This window comes from Anas acuta, chromosome 1 (assembly GCF_963932015.1).
Source record: "Anas acuta chromosome 1, bAnaAcu1.1, whole genome shotgun sequence".
Taxonomy (NCBI): Eukaryota; Metazoa; Chordata; class Aves; order Anseriformes; family Anatidae; genus Anas; species Anas acuta.
Window position 1 is genome coordinate 108,779,847 of NC_088979.1, and position 19,386 is coordinate 108,799,232.

Sequence of the window (19,386 nt, forward strand, 5' to 3'; positions counted from 1 at the left end):
CCCCGGCCAGCACGGGCTGCGGCTGCCGCTCTGGGGGGCTGCGGCCCCGCCGCGAGGGATCCCCCCATCGGCCGCCACGCGGTCCGGGAGGGGCCCCGGGGGAGGGGCCCCTGTGGGGTTTGGATTCGTGGAAGTCATCGCAATCCCTGCCACTCGGGTAGCGGTTCTGGCCGATGATCGCCCAGACATCCCGCTAACCCGGGAGGGTGGTTTTATCCAAATTGGACAAGCAGCGGAACAGACTGAGGCAGATGAGGTGACCTGCCCAAGGTCGTCTTCCAAATCTGGAGCAGAAGGGAGAACGCAAACTCCTGAGCCCAAGGGCTCAACAGAGAAGCCACCTCCCAAAAACAGAGCTCCCACAGTCCCCCAAAACTCAGAAAGTTCATAGGAGCCTATGTGCCACCATGAAAAGAATTTTAAGCAGGTCTAATTTGCAGTTTGGAGACGGGGACAGACACCAATGTGGTGCCTCCCAGGAAAGAGACACAGAGGCCAAGCTGGGGAGAAGGACCGCAACCCAGAACGCCTGGAGACACGGAAGGAGAAGCACAACCAGGCTGGAAAATCCCAGCCAATCCTACAAAGGTCCCAGCTGGAAGCGCAGGGCAGTGCCAAGGAGCCTGGGTGAAAGGACTTGAGGTGACGTGGAAAACACAAAGAGGTGGAAGAACATAAACTCTAGAACTTGAATGGCAGGAAAACAAAATCCCAGCGTGTGCGGTCTTGGAGGTGGCGGAGCATGGTTTCACCAAAGCCTTGGGCACAGGCACTGCTCAGACCCTCTGAGTGGCTGCGGGAAGCAGTGAGGGCAGGCCCAGAGGTACCCGCTGCCCAAGCACTCTCTTCAACGCTGGTGAACGCTGGGAGCATGGCACTGCAGGTCCTCCGAAGAGGATGAGCACCCCACTTGCCCTGCCGAAAGCAAAGCCAGCTTACATGCAGAGCGGTCATCACACCCAGCGCCACCTCCCGCAGCCTCTGCAAGGGGATGCACAGCAGCAGACGCGCCTAACGCTGTGCACAGGGGCACCGAGCCTCCATACACCAAAGCCACTCTGGAGTCCTGGATTTCTGTCCAACAGAAGCCGAAGCCTAGAATTTGTCTCTTAAGAAGAGACCTCGGTAAGCTCATTTTGGCACTCGTCAGGGTGCCCTAAAGGCCGGGATCAGTCCAAGCTTCCCCTGAAAAGCTCAGGATTTCGGAGTCTTTTGATAGTCTTTCAAGGAAGAACAAAACCTCTCCAGGCTGACACAGGTTGAAGCCTGATCGTTTCCAGTACCCGCATTCTGCTAAAGGTGAAAAACAACCCACGGCTACACTCACCTTGTCTGGGAAAGGCTGCGCCCAACAAACAGCCTCTCTCCACTGCTCCAAGCCTCAGCTTTTCAGGTTGCCTTTGTATCCCGATGAAGATGACAGTCTCCTCTCCCTGTCCCTGGACTTCCTAGTGCCTAACCAGCTCTGGGTGAGGCCATGTCTTCTTCCAACTGATGAGAGCTGCTGCACTCGGCAGGGCGGATTTTCCCTCTTCCTTCATTTCCATAACGTTTCTCTTCTGTTTACTTTCCCATTGCTCTCCTCATGGCCCCAATTCAGGACAGCATGTAAGCACACGTTTAATCTCATTGATCTCATGGTACGAAGGAAAACACGGGTCCCTCTGCCCAGCACCTCTCTCCGAATTTTACATTAAAGAGGCATCAGGTAAAATTCAGACGTGGTCACTTGAGAGTGGACTGCAACACAGGCTTCCCCCTCTCCTCGGGTGAAATCCAGAACAGGCAGGCTGGTGATTCCTGCAGATGCTTCCTCTCCGGTGTGTGTGTGTGCCCAGGGAAGCCACAACTCTTTTAAGAAAAGCACAACGCCCCTGGCAGAAGAGGTGAGCATGCCCTCTCTCCCGAAACAGCCGCAGTTCGGGAGCTGGAGCGCTTCCATGGGAGATGCAGACAGGAAATCCCTGGGGCAGAGGAGGCAGCGCAGGCTGGGTCTTCTGTATCCTCCACAAGTGCTTTAACCCCTCTGGATGCTGCAGCTTAAAAGGCAGCATCAGCCTCCCTGGGGTTCTGCACAGCGCCCATCCTGCAGGCACGCTCCTGCAGGCAAAGCAGCATTTTGTTGCTGGATCCTCCTCCTCCTGCTGCTGTCATGCTGAGCCCTGTCGAGCAGGAGGCTTTCCCAGACAGGTGCAGAGCAGAGCTGCTGAAGCCAGGGGCCTCGCTGTCAAGTCTGATGGGCGTCCCCAGGACTAGGCATCAGCTGAGCAAGGGCTCACAGGGTCACAGGTTGTGCTCAGGTGTCTAAACCTCACCCGAGTCCTGCATTAGGAGACTAAGAGCTTTATTTGACTCATCTCTGGGGCTCATTTCCATGTCTGCCAAGTAGGAATTGTTCCTTTCCTGCACTCCCATTAATTCAAATTATGTGATGTTTGGGATTTGGGAGGGGGCAGGGAGAAACCACACCTTTTCGCTTTGTGACAGGACCCCAACTCCAGTTCAAGTGATCAGGTGGCTCCTGTAAAACAAGTAGGGGAGGCTTGCTTCCATACATATGACTGAATATTCCTAAGTTTCTTTTGTCCACTGAAGCATTCAGCTGTCACCTCCTCTACAAATGTAACAAGAATGTGTAAAAACCCACAACCTTGTCCTTGTCCCGTTTCCAGTCAGGAATACACAACCTGCACCGTTTAGACCTTCTGTGCGTGCCAGGCAGACCAGACACCTCTAAAACGCACTGGGCAGGCTGTACACAAGCAGATCATCTGCACAGCAGGTTTGACAATTTCTGGACTCATTAGATACAGCGCATGCATGCTGTACAGGTCACCTCCCCAGCGTGCAGTCGACCTATCCTGAATTTCTGGATGTTCAGCAGCCCGGCTATCTGAAAGGCCTGGTGGGCATGTGGGAACTCTGGATAAACGCATGTGGTGGTCAGATTTCGTCCCCAGAAGACTTCCAGGTGGAAAAAGATGAGATGTCCAGGGGAATAGGCACACATGGCAGCTCACAATGGGTGGTTCCTCTGTACCCGTGCAGCAACTGTTCACATCTCTTCCGATCTATGCTGCTTTTCTTTGCTTCATGCTGTTCTTCCCAGTCCAGAAAGCCGGGAGGTTTGAGTAAAATATGCTCCTCCAAACTGGCATGGCTCTGTCTGCCCGTACATGCTCCTCCTAACGCTGGTTGTGATCACTGTCCATCCCTGGGTCCCTTATGGTGGATGTTTTGCAATGCTGTGCCCCGTCCCATTTTGCACCACTTTCGGTCTCTTTTGCTCAGCCCCACTAGCTTTACCCACTGTCAGCGCAACTTAATTCCATTGCCATGGCTGCTCCGTTCCCGGTCAGACCTCAGATAAAATATTCTTAAGAAAATCTCAGAAATCCCATTATTGCCAATTTTCAAGCCATCTGTTCCTTTTCTTAAAGTCCCTGATGTTGGATTCATGGGCTTATGCAAGAATCTCAGCTTTCACTAAAAAAGGAAAAGTAACTTTTCTTGCTCCTGAAAGACTCCAACACTGGAATACCAGAGGAGGGCTCTGAAGTGATCGTGCACTTATCCTCGAGCCAGATTTCTGAGATAATGCCTCGATTTGCAGGTCCTGCCTCTCGCCTTCGCACTCTGGGGGTGACAGTGCTCCTTTCGGCTGGGTTTAGAGACCTTTGGCTGGAAGCAGAGGGGCTGCGCTGTGAAGGGCGGTGAGAGGAGGAGCAGAGCTCTGAAGCGGTGCGTTACAAAGGTACACGAAGTCTTCACAGCCGGAGGGGGGATTGTTCCTGTTGCAGTTGCATTGTTTTCTGGTGGTGTCATGCAACGAGATGGTGCCGGTTGTGGTTGTAACCAGCAGGCGGAGCTGAGCTGAATAAACAAGAGCGAGCTATTCATAGCCATAAGGAGGGCAGAGCACTCCTCTCCTAGCAACACAACCAGAAGAAGGGAAGAGCTCTGCCCAACTGGTGAAGAAATGTGCACGAAATGTTGATATTCCTCCCCTTCCGAGCAGCTCCTCTCCCATTGCTGTGAGGCGCCTGGAGACCTCGCCTGCCCCACTCACCCTGTCAAAAAGCTGTTTCATCTCAGCCACGTGCTCACGCAGGTTTTGGCAAAAACTGTTTTCTGGGGGTTGATTAGCCAACATCCTTGTCAGCTTTAGAAAAACAATTCTAGGAGAGGCAGAAGGCAGAGGGCAAACCTGTGCCACGGGGCTGTAGCAGCCGGGAACAAGACGCAAGGGATAGGAAGATCGGGGCCACCCACTGCTCTGCTGCCTCCAAAGGCCAGTTACATCAACACTTGCACATACAGTAGAGATTTTTTTTTGGAAGGGGGATCCGAGGGCAGAGCTCCAGAATTTTGGGGTGCAAGCATGTGATAAAGCCTACGGCAGCTGAATTCATGTGGACACTCACTCCACAAGAGAAGCTAGCACACCTCGCCGTTTGAAAAATTAGGCATGTAGTAGCACAGCACTGACAAGTGTTCCAAACACCTGTAACATCGCCAGTAAATCAAGCAAGAGCATTTGTCAGCTCGTCATTAGGGGAGTAATGAGGTAAGTACAATAGAATTTAGGCCAAGCACAGAGGCCAACATCTATCTGCGGGAGATATCACCAGAGACAAAGCAGAATCAATGTTTAAAAGAAAACGTATGGGCTCTAAACAAGGGAAACATTATTCCCCAACGAGAAGTGTCCCTTGTTCCGACCTCTGTGTGGTGCAGACATACAGCCACACCTCATCGAGCTACCATCACGCTGTAAGCAGACTTCTCCATGTTCAGGACCCCACGTCCATGATTTCACCAGTCCACACGCTTAACTAATGACCCGCAACCAGAATACAGGTAGTGTGGTCTCAATGAGCACATTTTTGAAAGAGATTTTATTTTTTCCAGCAAGTTTTCAATGCGTGAACGTCTTAAATTGCTGGGAACAAAAAAGGAGGAGGGTAATCACAGGCACGATTACAATGTCTATCTGAGAGGTTGCATACTAGGCTTCCAGATCTCTTGCAAGACATGCCACCACTTGAACTCCAGGAGTAATTATCTTTTATGGAGCTTGGCGAGGAGAGAGGGCCTCGACTCATAGTTTGTAACCAAATGGCAAAGTATCTGCGCTACAGGAAAGTGATAAAACTCAGGGATCCCAGGCTCCACTTTCAACTTCAGTACCTAGAGGTTAAAATAAGAGAGGGGCCAACCAAGTCACAGATTGGGCACACTCAGACAAAAGTCTCCTTATCCCTTCAGCTACACTGCCTTTCCTGGTCTCAACTGATGTGATAGAGCACAGCCTTTTCTTTCTGTTTGCACTGCAGGAGGGTTAGGTGTGCAGGGGGCCACAGAAGGAAGCCTCACTCAGCAAACATTAGGAAATGCCCCAAAATACGAGTGAAATAGCAAGAGGAGAAGAACAGCAAGGTTTTCTAGGTGCGCTCCCTCAGTGCAGCCTTCCTTAGTCTGCAGGAAATTCGGCGTGGGACTCTTGCTTGGTGTACCTGATTCAGCTGAAAAAGCAGAAGCCTGGTACAGTTAAGAGCACTTGATAGAAACAACGATAAGAGGGAGCAAAGAAAAAGGAACAATTGATTTAATGCCTTCATTTGTATTTAAATAAATAAAGATGCCAATATAAGGCTCTAGGCACCTTAAGACACAATTACGGCTACCAAAGAGAAACCAAACTATGTACGGCTCCCAAGCAGTGTGAAATAATTATCCGGAATGTGCTCTGCCACCTCCCAGGGGAAAAGAGACTTGTTCGAGCCCTCCCCGCCTCCCTCCCCAAATGATGCCATTTAACAGCGTGCTTGTCCTGGGGACTTCTGCTGGGAAAGGAGGACGGCACACCCCCGAGTGCCACTGCTGCTCTGCCCGGGACACCCTCGCACCCTCTGCCTACCCGCTGAGCGGGGAGGCAGGCATGAGCTGCTCCTGGTGAGTGCCACTGCTGCCGTGCCGCGTGGGAAGGGGATGCAACGTGCTGCTGCTTCCCTTTCCCTGGTAGTGCTTAGCAGAAAAAATGTTGGCTCGCCCCAGACCCTGTTGACACTGAAGAGTATTGTTGGCCCCAGTAGAACAAGCTGGAGAACTTCTGTGTCCAAACCAAGACGAGAAAAAAAACCTCAAAGCGATTTCACTAGCAGTTATTTCACTAGCAAGACTGTTACAAGCTCCCAGCTCGTAACATTGTTAGCGTTTCCCCCACCACATTGGGCTTGAACTGTTTCTGTTTCCTATTAACATCCCTTGCCCAAGGCTGCAGCTGCACACACAGCTCTCCTCCCTGGGGCAGGGGCTGGAGCTGGCAGTCCTCAGCCGGGACAGCAGCCGCCTTTCCCAGGGAGCAGCCAGCACTCGCAGCGGGGCACCAGCACCACTGCCCGCACCACTCCTTGCAAAAGCAGCTCCAGTAATTACAGAATGGGTTGGGCTGGAAGGGGCCTTAAAGCCCCCCCAGTTCCACCCCCCTGCCATGGGCAGGGACACCTCCCACCAGCCCAGGCTGCCCAAAGCCCCATCCAGCCTGGCCTTGAGCACCTCCAGGGATGGGGCATCCACAGCTGCTCTGGGCAGCCTGGGACAGGGCCTCACCACCCTCTGAGTGAAGAATTTCTTCCCTGTACCTGACCTAAATCTACCCTCTTTTTATCAATAATAAAAAAAAAAATCATTACTTTTGTGGCAGAAAAAGCTGTGCCACAGTACTGGCTCTCTGCTCTAGTTTACAGGTTCCAAATTCATCACGAGCTGGTCCTGTACGAGCCGTGTAGGTGAGGCTGCCATCACCACCTGCCTTGGTAGCCTGGCAGAACTTGAAGGTACAAGGGCAGTTCCTCGGTCTTGAACCACAAGCAGTGGTTTGCCAGGCTAATTCCTCCATTGCTTCCGCTTTGGCTCTGCCCTCACAGTTTACCTCTGACCACTTGCTCTGCTTTGTCTTGCAGGATGAAGCTACAAAGACAGGATTCTCAATGCTGCAGTTACCTCCGCTTGTCTTCAGATTCTCCGCAGGTTCCCCTCACTCACCGACCACAGCAATACTGGAGCGATCCTCAGGAAGCACGGCAGGGTTCACACACTAAGACAGTCCTTATCAAAACTGCACGTTGCCCAGATGGCAGGTCAGCTGGTGCCCTGAGGAACCTGTCTGCATGGCCCTGCAGGGTTTGCTACCCCAGTGACGCTGACACCTACGTGGCAGTTAGCTCTGCTGCTGCCAACTCTGCACCAGAGCACACAGACATAGCAGGGCTGGTGGGACGTGAGTCATTTTAGGTCCTAGTCCTGCTTCCTCAATCAGGCAGCACGACTTATGCAGCGAGTCTTATCCTTACTACTTTGTGCACGGCTTCAAAAGAAAGTATGAATCCCACGGGATCAAGACCTGAGCTAGGGGTTCTGCAGGGCTTCATGGCGTTGCATGGGTATAGAAGCTGAGATCTTCACTGGCACATCCCTTCACCCTGTGTCACAGTGCCAAGATGCCTCCAATACGCAGAGGGAGCAGGAGGAGGAATGAGTGCCATCGGGAGTTTTGTTTCCGAGGGGAGAATCCAGAGGGTTCACCCTGAAATGGTCTCAGGTACACTTTGCCACCTGTCCCAGAGCGGGGCATGCCTCAGCACACACACTGACACGCTCCCAGCCTGGCAGTCACTGTGGTGCGTCCCTTCCCTGAGCGCTGACTGACTCCGAGCCTTCTCCTCAAGTTTCCATCAACTGTCAGAAAAGCTCCCACGCCGTTGTCCCTGGTGGCCAGAACTCGCATTCAGCACTCACAGCCTAGCAGTCCTGCAGGAAGGCAAGCCTCAGTAAAGGAGCTGAATATATTTCCTCCTCACCCAGCAACTATTCTGCTTCCCCTTCTCCTTCTAGGTCCCCAGCCTGACTGCCTCTGCACGCACTGGATGTGGTCCCAGCAACGCTCATGTCAGCTGGGAGCACGTGCAGCCGTGACACCAGGAGGCATGATCCCTGATCCCAAACAGCACCAGCTGTCACCACCTCCATCCACTGGGACGCAACGAAACCGAGTTTTCCTGCTGTGCGTTTTCTGGCTGCCCCTTCCCCACTGGAGCACTCACAGCCAGCCCTGGGACTCGGGAAGGCAGCCGGGTCATGTTTGCTCAGCAAGCCCCAGTGCTAATTGGCATCCCAGTGAGGACAAGCTGCAGGCACTGCTCGGCAGCAGCAAGGAAGCAGCAACCCTCCCGAGGGCCGGGGGAGCTCCTGGCAGCCTCCCCGCAGGCCTCTGGGGAGCAGGCTCAACCCTTCCACGCGCTGCCAGCAGCCATGGGGCACAGGTGCCCAGCAGAGCTCCGTGGGGAGCCCCAGCTGCAAGCAGGGGAGGAGGAAAACAAGGCCGCACAAAGCAGAGCGGTCAGCGTGCACACACTGGGCCTCCATGGGAACACGTGCCGCAGGAAGCCTTTCCTATCAAACATCTAGCCTTGAAACGGCATGGGCGGCCTTGCCTGGCTCCCTCTGTACTCTAAACACCGACAGTCCTGATGTCAAAGCTGTGCTTCTTGCCTTGGAAGAGCCCGGTCCATTTCCAGGCTATTTCAGCAGGAATCTTTTCACTGGCTTCAGGGAGGACTGGGGTGAGGAGAAAAGCAGAGATGTGGCACAGCTACAGAGGAAGCAAGTTCCCTGCTACAAATCCGTTCTTCTGGAAACGGAGATAAAGGAAAAAATCCAGAACGGAACAAACTAACATCTGTAGATATCTAGCTCCATAATTTTGTCCTTCTAATATCTGTTTGTGTAACGGTAACTATCAGTGCCCCCGCCAAGGTCAAGGTCTCCCCGTACAAGACACTAAATGGGCATAACAAGAAGCAGTTCCTGCCCTGAGAACTCGACTAAAGGAAAGAGTAAGGACACAGGGAAGAGAAGCAGGGATGTGACACGACTTGACTTATGGTCACAGGGGCCAGAGGAAGAGCTGGGATGCCAGCACAGGTCTGCCCACCTCCCTTCTCCCTCTCCCAGCAATAAAAGCAGCCTGACACTCCTCCACCGCTCCGTGCGGCTGCAAAGTTAATTAGTTAGGTCTGAGAATTAGTTAATTTCCAGGAACGGTTCTTCCATTACAAGCACCGCGCAGCAGGCATTTTACATCCACAGCTACAAGAGCAGCCTCTAAGCCCACAGCCCTTTGTCGAGAGCAAAAATAGCAAACAGTCGCAGTAAATGGGAAGAGAGTCAGGAACAGAGCAAGGGCAGGGAAAGATGGCTCTGCGAAAGAATGGATGCTTAAAAAATGCCCAATTATCTCCAGAGCCTGCATATACCGCACTTGTTTTGGCACAGCAAGATGATAAGAGGGTGGCTCAGGGCTACACAAAGACAGCTCTAGCAGTTACTTGGATTCAAGCACCTTAGAGTCATTCCCCAATAATTAGGAGCCCATCCTACCCCACAAGTCACATCGTCCCGTGTTACTTGAGCTGAAGAAGGCCCTCGTTGCTTCCATCCCAGCAGGGCTCAGAGGCCCAGCAGAGCAGTCCTGTGTTTGCACCTGCTGGGGGGCTGCTGCTGCCCTGAGCTTGGGGACCTTGGGCCTTGGACACGCAGGTGTCCTGCCAGCCAAGAGCCAGGGCACTGAAAACATCGGGCTGCTTCGGGCAGTGAGGGCCTTCATCTCCTCACCTCAGCTGCTCGGCCTTCCACCTGAGTGCTCGAAACAGCTGCAGGGAGACGACACAAACACCACCCACGGGCCGCCTGGAGTCCTCAGGATAAACACCAGGCTGGCACAGCCAGATAAAGAAAGAAATCCAAACACGTCCAAGGTCCCTGCTCCCATACGCCTGAGAAGACACTGAAAACAATTTCCCCACACGATTCTCCTTTTAACGCTGCTAGCTGTTTTGGCTGGAAAACGTAACTTGGGAAGAATCTGGGGACATCTTGCTGAACAGAGAGGAGAGCAGCAAAACATCAGAGGATAGAAATCACTTCCCTTGTCACGCAGCCAACACCCAGGAAGACCAGCCTACTGCTGCTCCGGAGGAGGGCTTGGACGGAGAGGAGAGTTTGCATGCTCCGCCACAGGCAGCGGGTTGCTTCGCTAAGGGGATCAAACGCATCATTTACAGCCCTGATTAACAAAGCCAATCTTTCGGTTTCATTGGTCAGGCAGGGGAAATCTCCCAAGTACTCGCACTGCTAAAATAAGATCTTGTTCGCTGGAGATTATGCAGAGCCTTCTCTTTCCAGGCATATTTTGTTAGCAAGGGATTAACTAGGAATGTTGACATTTAAGTTGTTGTCACTGAGCGTTTGAGGCTAAGCGCACATTAATTACAGGGCAGCACAGCTCCCAGCCTCAAAGCTGCTTTTTATGAGGAGGGTGCAGGGCTGCGCATCCCCATGTGGGAGGGGGAATGGACCTACCGGGCACTCCAACAGGGATTTCAGGGGGGCAGAGCTGAGTCCCGTGCTGCAGAGGCAGCCTCGGTTAACACCATATTTAGCTGAACAGGGCAGCTTACACTGATCACGGCCACTGTCTTTTCAGCTGCCCTGGCAGGCAGCAACTGTTCATGTTTGAGGAATTGGGCGTTATTAGAGGTGCTTTGATTGAAGAACCATATTTGTTTCCAAAAGAAAAGGAAAGGGGGGTGAGGGGGAAGGGGGAAAGGAGGCTGATACCACTTCAGTGACTTGGTATGTCGCCGTGGTGCTCAGATGATGGGTAACATTCGGGGCGTGCTCTCCTCTCCTCCTGAGAGGTCCTCCCGTCAGTAGCAGGGCTGGGCATCTGAGATAACTCTGAATTCAATCAGCTCAGAATATCAGTACAACCATCCATCACGTCTCATTCACGTTCTCCTTTAAATCTCATCACAATCCAGAAAGGCAGAGGCAGAAATCCCCAGTTTTGTTATCGCCCTGGCGTCTCCAGCACGACCGCGTTCAAAAACACCACAAGAGAAATGGTGCCTCGGCGCACGGACATATGGCAGGAACAGAAAGAGCTGCTCCGGTGCAATTGTTCAGCTCCATTTCATGGAGAGAGCTGCACAGAGGGAGGGCTGCGTGGCGGGGAGAGAAACAGAGAAACACGCCGGGCTACATGGATCTGACAGGGGGAGCGGGGAGGGCAGCGAGCGGGGGGCGCAGGCGAAAGGCGAGCCTCGGGGGCACCCGGGGAGGAGGGGATGCAACACCATCCCCCCCTCCTAAAAGCAAAATGAAGAAATTAGGAAGGGAAAAAAGCCAGGCGAACGGCAGGCGCCCTCCTCCAGCCCCTGGTCGCCCCCAGCCGTGGGCACAAGCCCCGGGCCGGGCACCCCCGGGCTGAGAGCGGGGCCGAGCCGCGCCTGCCCCCTGGCGGCCCCGGCCCTGCTGTGGGGCGCCCCGAAGGGAGGACGGGACCCGGAGGAGAGGGACATGGAAAGGGAGCTCTGCTGGAGGAGGAGAGGTGCCACAGCCCTGGCCCCGGGCAGGCAGCAATGCGGCACCGCCACCGGAGAGCGAAGAAGGGGTGCCCGTGTAAGGCAGGCATGGGGTTGCGGACATCACCCGCACCGCGCCTCCGCTCTTGGCGGGGGTAAGACGAGGACAACCCATGGGAGCATCCCCTGGGATAAGGGACCAGGGCACTGCGATGGGAAAGGCCACAAGAACCCAAGGTCTGGCTCTTACCACAGTGGAGAGGGGCATCTTCCCTCACAGGGAGGAGGAGAGGTGGTCACGGCACCCTGAACCATCAGGCAAGCAGTGGGAGCTTCACACCATTTTTTTTTTTCCTGAAACCTGAAGGTAGGAGAAACTAGATCAAATAGAAGAGAAGCAAAACCATGGCTAACAGTTATATTCCACCATCACCCCCCAACTCAGCGGGTTTATAGCACATTAGCATAAGACATATTATCCCTGTGATAAAGCAGGAAGATTAGTTTGGGCAAAGCCAGCCTCCAAAATGATCTCCTGTCCATGAGGGACTTCCTCACTCCTCCTCCAGGCAACGCGAGCAATTTGAGAGGCAGGTCCATCCCCACAGGGCAAAAAATCACCCTGGGCCCAGGGCTGGGAGTGCTCATGCCAAACCCAGGCGCAGAAGCTCACTGCATCCCAGGGCCTTCCCGCCTGGGTGCAAAGCAGAGAAAGGGCGGCGTGTTCACAGCGGGAGGGTGCAAATTGCCCCTCTGGGAGAGCTGCTCTGCTGATTTCCCTGCGGCTCTGGGGTGGGGGGAAAAGACCTCCAGCTGGGGAAGCAGCCAGGAAGGCGAGTATCTGCAATTTCCTAGGGGGAAAGGATTCGGAGTTGAACTGTCTGAGCCTATTAACTGATGCTGGTTCCTGTGGATAGAGACTGGCGCGCTGGTTTGCTGCAAATCGTCTGCTCCCATCCCTAATGTCGCCTTCAGACGCCTGAGCCCAGCCACACGAAACTCCCTTCCTGCTACACTCTACGGCGTCTCTCTCTCACTGGCAATTTTATTTTCATAAAGGGAGACCTGAAGGGCGGTTCGCAGCAAATGGAGAGAGCTGTGTCCATTTGCATGGTTGCATAATCATGTTATACATGGATCTTTCAAACACAGGAGAGCAGAGAGAGAGAGAGAGAGAGAGAGAAAATCGGAGCGTCGCGAGCAGGAGCTAAAAGCCAGATTTCTCGATGAGATCAAGGAATAGATGTAAAGTCAGTCAGATGGAGAAATGCCTGAATAGCTCTTCCAAACAGCTCGGAACATAAACAAAGCAAGATGTTTCTGGGGGTTGGGCTAGGTTTTGTATAAACTCTATTTCCTCTTCCATCATTGAAACCGGATGAGAAGAACAGCCTGTAGCTTGCATCTTTTGCCTCTCCGCCGAGGGCTTACACAGGGCTCATTTTCCAGGGCTGTCAGAGCAGGACCTCTCACAAACACCATATTTACTACGCAGAGAAGGAAAAATCACTCGCATCCACGCTGCTGAATGTGAAACTGAAGCTGAGAATCACCGAGAATCAGCATTATGCATTCTGGATTACTAAATCATGATTTTACCAGCATTGGAAACTCTCCCTTTCGGATTTACCAGTGACCTTCGATTAGCCCAAGCCTCAGCACAGGGTCACCAGAAACACAGCCCTCGGACAGAAAGCATCACTCGAAACATAAATGCGATTAAACAGAGATGGCAAATTTTCACAGAAATTAAGTATTCTCTCCGAAACAAGGGAAACTGAAAACAGCAAGTGTACTATGTCCTTTCTAAGGATAAGACATTCGCTTTGAAACACCCATCTCCCTCCCTGTTGCCCTAAAATTGCACCTCCCCCAGTAACACCGGAATGAATAACAGGGTAACAGAAGGGTAGGAACACTTCCACAAACATTTTGTGGTCCACTTTGTAACTCAAGCACTTCTGCAGAAATTTTTAAAAATCTAGGACATTTACACATCCAAACTGTTTGAAATGTTTAAACATCTGAAGGATTTCTCAGCTGCTTCCTCAAGTGTGAAGTCAAACATAGCCTATCCTGCGGAAGAGGGAGAGTGGGAGGACATGTTTTTTTACATGTTGTACCTCCTCGCCTCCTTTGCAGTCTGATTTCTTGCTCAGGGAGTAGGTAATAAATACAGCATTCAAAGGAGCTGTATCCTCAGCCCGAGAGGACGAGGGAACAACAGGTGCCCAATCTGAACGAACCATCTTACCCCTAGGTGCAGAGCTGTCATCGCCAACCCCGAACCCGTTACGCAGAATAAAAGGCTAACGGGAGAGGCACGAGAGCGCCTTCCCTCCCCAAACAACCTGCAGCATATGGCAGCAAGAGCCTGCAGGATTTCCAGTGGCACAAAGCACGACTGCAAGGGGCTGCCTTCCCTTTTACACTTGGGCCTTTTTGCAGCATTCTGGAAGTGTGAAGAGGCAACAGGCAAAATGCAAACCTGGCCCGCTGTACTCACACTAAATTCCTCGACATGTGGCGCCTCATGCGAGTGGGATAGCTGTCAGACGTTACCTCTGAGGACACGTTCCTCAGTGAGCTCACGCTGCTCAGAAAATCCCGGATGTCTCTCCCAAGCCAGGCAGCTCCCAGTTGCTTCTCTCTGCACCACAGTTGCCTGCTGCAACTGCACCGGGAAAATGTGGGCATTTATCTGTAGCTCCGCGTTCAACGGAGACACAGCTTAGCTAAATGCATCTCTTCACACCCTCACCACAGCCGCACGCTCCCAAGAGAAACACTTAAACCTCTCAAAGATTGCAAACAGCCCCTAGAGAGGGACCGGGAAGTAAGCAGAGAGGGATATGTCCACAGCGCACACTGCGTGGAGGGGAGGGATACCTTAAGTTACCTGTAAACAAAGATGTTCATGTTCTGGAAGCAGGCTAGCAGGCACAAACGCAGCAAGACAGCTGCAAGCTACTTCGCATAAAACTTAATTCATTTGACTCTGAGAAGAATGGTTCTTACAGATTTTGCAGGAAGCAATATATTGCAGAAACATTGCTTAAGATGTGAGGGACCGACTTACCTGCAACACAAAGATGAACAGGACATTTGCACCAAATTTCCTACTAGTTTTCTGGTTGGGATGTCAGGGGAAGAACGTGATGGAACTTTTTAGTGCAAGAATCTTCCTCTGTGGCCTGGACTGTGCCACATACACCCTGTATGCTGAAACAGGTACTAAGCATAGGTAAGGTGTGAGCACATGAGGAGAGTACATACCAAGGAATTCACCACACCAACCAGCCACAGGAATTGTTTCCACTGCAAACTAGCCATCCTGTTGTTCGTGATGCATAAGTAGCATAAACACCAGCAGAGAGCTACAAAATCAGCATAAGCCTTGACAGCCAGCAGGGCAGACTCCATGCCAGGATAACTCGGTGAGACAGAGTTGCATGATGCATCCAGCGGAGGAAATGGTTTTCCTGTTTCAAAAAAGTTCACCAGTGCAGATGGAACAGAGGTAGACAAATAGCAAACATCTACGAGACAAACTGCCAGGGGAATAACGCTTGGTGTAGTGGATCAGCTCTAAAACCAAGCACCTTCAGTCATCTTTCAGTGACACTGATGAGAAAAACACCAAGAGGAGCAACATGGAAGGGCAGGTGGCGTGAAAAGCCTAGGAAAGTGAATACCATTGTCAAGATCTGAATTCCCATTTATGCAATAATTATTTGTTTAATCTACTGGCAAAAAGGACAAGAAAAAATAATCAGTTTGCAGACACTGGGAACACCCTGTGGAAAAAAAAAAAAGCACTTCTCAAAAGAAGTTTCCAAACTATGGGCCAGATCTCGTTCAAAGTGACATTTAATCAGAAGAAATAAATGGAACTACTCAGATTTAGTAAGGAAGGGATCCTATTGTTCTGATGTTATTTTGTTTCACTGATGTTATGAGAAATTGGCTCCCTCAGGTTTGGATTTTTAAAGACTGGCACAGGGTAGATATGACAAATAAAGAAAGCCAGTAGGACTATAAATGGAATAGAACTGTAGTTTCCACACTTAGTTATGCATGTATCTTACATTCTTACATACCAGAACAAAAAAAAAAAAGGAAAGGGGGGGAGAAAGCTGTGTTAACAAGGAGTTAGGGCTGAGAGTATGTTAGTAAATCTAGGGTAAGACACATCCCAGAGCACTGTAAACCCTCAGAGCTTAGCATTAAGTTGAAAAAAAATCTGAAATACAACAGCTCTGGAAACGTACAGCTAAGGGCACCTAGAAGAATGTAATTTTGTTCTACCATGTAACTCGTGACCAAGCATGTGATTACGGTTTACGTTTAAGGCAAGGATTCTACCCTCTCCTGCCAGTGCCCACGGTAGTTCCCCAAGGCAGTGGGAATCCACCTCTGCAATTTCAGATACCTCCATCTTTGGATGCCTCTTCAGTTTAACCTTGAGCCTGGATTGCAAAATTTCCATTCCTAGCACATAAATTAGTCACTTCCATCCATCCACAACATTTTTCTATCAAGTCTGCATTTCCATCTGTATCAATGTTTTCCAAATTTCTTCCCTTACTTCACCATTTGAATATTCCAAAGACGTACGCTTCACAAGAGACGAGCTCTACCATGTTAAAGATCTCACGCTCACCAACCTGTCTCAATAAATACCCGCATGAGTATTTATTTTACTTAACCTTAAACCAAAGCAGCTCAGCTTTGTTGTGTAGACGGTCCCTGTATTTTCTTGTTTTTGTGAATTTGTATACAGATAAACAACATTCAGGATCTGACATTTCACTTTGATTGCAAGTTGCTGTAATTAAGAACCAAAGCTTTATGAATTTTAATCATCAGCTGTAAGTGGTACATTATCTCTAGTTCACAATGAAAGCAATCAAGTGGACAAGATATTTTTAGAGACATTACTGTGGTAATATTACATTAAGTAGCGGTTAGTACACTATTTTCACACCCAGTGATTTCACACATTAATGCGGCTATAGATCAGCGTTAATGACAACAGAAAGTTATTTTTCAAGTAGTATGAGAAGGCTGGTTAAAAGAGCTACTGGGGATTTACACTTCAGCAGCAGGAGGGGCACCTCAGCGGGGCTGCAGATGAAGACACTCCAGCAGCAGGGATTGCTTCCACTTCTCCTGGAGACAGAGGCAAAAGCCCCAATTGTCCTGAACGGATGTGGGTTAACAACAGGGGCAGCGTTTTCTTCCTGCTTCTGAAGAGCAAAAGCAAGACAGGAGAGGAGAGGAAGGCAAAGTACCCTGATGCTGGCACTTAACCCCAGAGCTGGTGAGAAATCATATACCACATCTCGCCCAAGGCTGCCTCTTAAGCAACACAATACTCCTCCGTTCAAGGAGGGTGCAGTGAAGAGCAAATTAGAAACACCCTAAGGCTTGAAGAAAAAAGGCAGGGAGTCTTGCACATTTTAAAGTTTCAGTGTATGCTACTCCACATGGATATGATACCACTCTCTAGATAAACCTGTAAATACACAGGCCTCGCCTGTCAAAGCAGGAGGGACTAAGGGATGAGGCCCACGGTCCCCGAAGGAGCACATTTACAATAGCGTCTTGCTGAAGGACACCAGCTCATCTGAAAACTGTTTGCCTGAAACTAGTGCTAATGAGAAACACTGTTCTCAGGAGACTTTCTTCCTTCTTCCTGGAGTCTCAGATCTGGGATGACAGAAGCAGCTCCAGAAGCCTCACCCCAGACCTGCAGGCCATTTTGTTTTACCACAGAGGTCCTGCAAGGATGGCAGTGCTGGATTGCAGAGAGCTCAGGAGCTAACTCCAGCAGAGAGTATGCCACGTTGTCTGGGTGCCACGGGGCCAGACAGCCTGCCACAGCATCTCGGATTCTGTTGAAAAAGCCCTTGTGACCAACCAGTTAATCTCCACAAGCCGTGGCACTTGAGACTGACACCACCCCGGTCAGAACTTGCTGATAGCAGCACCGTGACAGAACCTTGCAGTTCAAACCACCTGGTTACACATGCCCGCTGCTGACCACAGGTCGCTTGGTGACTTTATATGGGATCCAGATGCAGTAACATAGTGCCATCTTCTGCCTTTCTCCCTCACACAGCATCTATTACAACCAAATAACTGGCCAGCCCTCAAAATCAGTCCAAAAATTATTGGTCATTGGTGTAGAAAGACTGGACCACCAATGCTTCGGGATATAGAGAGCATTACAGAAACACTGATTACACTTCATGTACGCAAAAAAAAAACCTATCACTTACATTGTTTGCCTTACCTTTGCTATCCTTGTACATGCTATTTGTTCTATAGCAACTCAAGCAGCTCTGTCACAAAACAATCTGAAGTCTGAGCATGACCAGAGCTCCAGATCATGTACTGGAAGAGGAATCCTATGCTTGAGCAATAGGTAATGTTCTGACCTACCCACATGCTACAGAGTTATTTTTTTTTTCCTCAGGACCCTATAGATGCCTTCAGAAAGCAGCTACGTAACAGGGGCCTATAGGACATGCTATATTCCCAAACATCTCTGCAGTATGTACAAAGATTCTACAACTTAGAAAAAAGGACGTTGAATAGGAAAAGGTCTACCTGAGAAGCTGAGAAAAATACATGCTATTAATATAACTCTACGGAAAAATCTAATATGCTGTTTGCTCATTGTCTAGCTGTTGAGACTCCGCCAGCTTATTTCCATGTGGAGAAGAAAATCAGTATCAGCAAAGTGTTTCTTGACACAGTCTTCAGTTTAAGTCCTGTTTCACTACACACTGTGGGAACACAGACAGGCGGTTTCCCAGTACAGACATCTGAGTCTGCCTTTGGAGCAAGCCCTCTTTTCTCTGCCAAGACCACGCTCCCAACCTTTTCCCTCTGCCCTTGCTGGCCGCAGCTCACCGGCTCCCTGTCCACTGTTCTTCAAACAGATCATTTGAAACAAATGGCTTACCTTGTGCTCAGGCCTGTGGCTTGGGGAGTCTGCTTCATCTGTATCCTCTCCCAGTACAGGAAAGAAAATGCAATTGCTCCTTCATTAGGTCAGAGTAGAGATGATTTACATTTCCATCTATGCCTGTAATTAAAAAGAGATAATGATGATAATAGGAAAACATTAACAATAATAGCATAGACAGGATAAAGTCCATATCTGAGCGAGAGCATTCTTAATGATGTATCTAGACCTGTACACATAGGTCTACACTTACAGCACACGGGGCTTTCTTTACCACTTGCCTTTGGCTTTCCAGAGTCAGTTGTGCGTAAAATGCTAATTTGTTGTCAGCTGGCACACGTAGAGGTGCCTCTGCTAAGTGACAGGGACACGGGGAACAGACACCTTCCTCTCATTCACTTACATCAAAACAAATTCTTCCTCTGTACCTCGTATAAATCGGGAATCAAGTCAGTGCCCTGCTTCTAATAGTGCCACACGTGGATGCATCAGAAGATGCGTAAAAATTTTCCCAAGAATCACAAAACCATTGAGGTGGGAAGTGACCACTCCAAATTGTGTAGTCCAACCCTGTCCAAAGAAGGGTCAGCTTAAAGCAGGTCTCACAGGGCTGTACCCAGCCAGATTTTGAATTTTTGTGGATGGAGGCTCCATCCCTGTTCCAGTGTTCAACACACACAGTATAAAAAGCATTTCCTTATGTTCAGATGGAGTCTCCTGTTGCCTTTCACCCTTTCACTGCATGCCACATGGAAGCGTCTGCCTGTCTTTACTCCCTTCATGAGGTATTTACACGCATTCATGAGATCCCCAAGCCTCCTCTTCTCCAGGTCACACAGTCCCAGCTCTCTCAGCCTTTCCTCATATAAGCACTTCAACTTCTTAACCATCTTTGTGGCCCTTTGGTGGACTCTTTCCAGTACGCTCATGTCTGCCTTGTACTGCAGAGCCCAGAGCTAGACACACCACTCCAGATGTCTCAAC

General features: G+C 50.6%; 1 protein-coding gene across 1 annotated transcript in view; it reads right to left on the minus strand.

Moving 5' to 3' along the window:
* Positions 1-19,386, minus strand: part of BCL9 (BCL9 transcription coactivator) — an 81,525-nt gene that overhangs the window by 51,840 nt on the left and 10,299 nt on the right. The window contains exon 2 of the mRNA XM_068691780.1: positions 18,400-18,522. The gene's annotated coding sequence lies outside the window, so the exon portion shown is untranslated. The remainder of the gene's footprint in view (positions 1-18,399; positions 18,523-19,386) is intronic.